At 37.2% G+C, this 1,847-nt stretch overlaps 1 pseudogene; it reads right to left on the minus strand.

Annotated features, from left to right (window-relative positions):
- Positions 1 to 451: 451 nt before the first annotated feature.
- Positions 452 to 1,847, minus strand: part of LOC101582922 — a 31,123-nt pseudogene continuing 29,727 nt past the window's right edge.

The raw sequence follows: 1,847 nt of genomic DNA on the forward strand, positions 1-1,847 counted from the left end.
GCTTTTGAACACAAACAAACATGCAAAAATGAAAAACACAAAACCAAGAAAGAAGGCATAAAACAGTAAAAAAAAAAAATCAGAACCATGACTTGCATGTTAAGTCTAAAAAGAAACCTATATAATAATTTTCTTATTCAAGTAACAGTATATAGTGTCAAAACAGAGGAGTTTACAAAATATGCAAAAACTTATTCTTAATGATGAAAACAGTTCAACTTTGAAATTATAAGGATATGTTTTCATCTATGAATGCATGCCTCAAAAATATGCATTTTAAGAATATAAATCTTTAAAAAAAGAATATAAATCTTTAAGAAAAATGTTAATAAAGTACATAGGAAAAAATGCATTCTGGCGGGGCTGCATCCAGTAGACCTTGTGCCAGGCAACTTTTGACTCTTCTCAAAGCCAATGTGATCATAAAAGGTGAATGTTTTGAAGCAATTCATTAAGACAACCACACCACTGCAATTAAAGACGCTTGTGCTAAAGGAATTCTAGGACTCCAGAGGGTGGCACGCACAATGGGATAAGTGTGTTTGAAGTGAGAAAAGGCTGATGGTAATTTGTCCTTTACTACAACACATCTTTAAAATCTGAAAATGAGCTTAAAGCTCAAGGATCCATCCAATGTACAGATACAAAAAAGCGCACATAGTACAATTAAACGTGAGGAAATAATTTAAATCTAAATTTATTCAAAGTAAGGAGTTCACTAACAAGATACATTTACAATGGTTTGGTCTACAGCCATTGAAAAAAAGTATGTTGTGAAACCATTGTATATTAAATATTGTATATGAAGTGGAAAAAACATATACTGTGGTTCCATTTTTGTTTTTTGTTTGGGGGAGAGTTGGGCTTTTTGTTTTTTGTTTTTTGGAGGTTTGTTTTGTAATTTTCATGGAAGGGTCGACAGGGTGTTCAGGGTCTCACTACTAGATCAGACTTGTAGTGATCCGCATGTTTATAACTTCCCAAGAGCTGGGATTACAGGCGTGCACCACCACGCCCAGTCTCAATAGTCCTCTCAGCGCACCTAGGGGGCAGGGCTGGCACAGCAGCCCTGAGGATTGAACCCCCAGCCCCTGTGCCTGCTTGCAGGTGCCTTAATCCGCTGAGCTATTTGGCCAGCCCTCCATTTTTGTTTTTTAAAAAGTTCTTGTATATCAATAAAGAGATTTTAGTTCTATTAACCAGAAATTTTTTCCACATGGTATAGATTTATAGTAGTTCATTTGCTTTGAGATTAAACATATTTTCTAAAATTTCTGACAATGAGTAGACTTCACTATAATAACAGCTGTTTACTACAATAATAAAAAACTAAACATAGATAGTAAGTACTAGCTCTTTATAAGCAAGTAGGGACCAGGGAGATGGCTCACTAGAATAAGCACTTGCCTGGCAAGCACAAGGGCCTCAGTTCAATCCCTGGTTCTGCAAAAAAATAAATAAGTAAAAATTAAGCAAGTAGACAATTTCAATATTGACATTCTTGCCCTCTAATTTATGTCAGAATGTGTTATAATAGTGTCTGATGTATAGTTAGGTATGTCCAATGAGGTAAAAACATTTTGCAAGTCATAATAATTAAAAGGGCCAGAGCCAAAATGCAGGACAGTGCAAAACGGCCCGCTCTCCCTCCCCCTGCTTCCCTCCTGCCCAGCAGGCTCATTGGCTCATATTCTCTCTCTCTCTGTCTCTCTCTCTCTCTGTCTCTCTCTCTCTGTCTCTCTCTCTCTCTTTCTCCCTCCCTCCCTCCTGCTCTTGCTCTCCTCTCTCTCTCCTCCCTTTTTCATTCCCTCCTTTCCTCATTCTCTCCCTTCTTCTCTCATAAAAAG

This window comes from Octodon degus, unplaced genomic scaffold (assembly GCF_000260255.1).
Source record: "Octodon degus isolate 3935 unplaced genomic scaffold, OctDeg1.0 scaffold00015, whole genome shotgun sequence".
Classification (NCBI taxonomy): Eukaryota; Metazoa; Chordata; class Mammalia; order Rodentia; family Octodontidae; genus Octodon; species Octodon degus.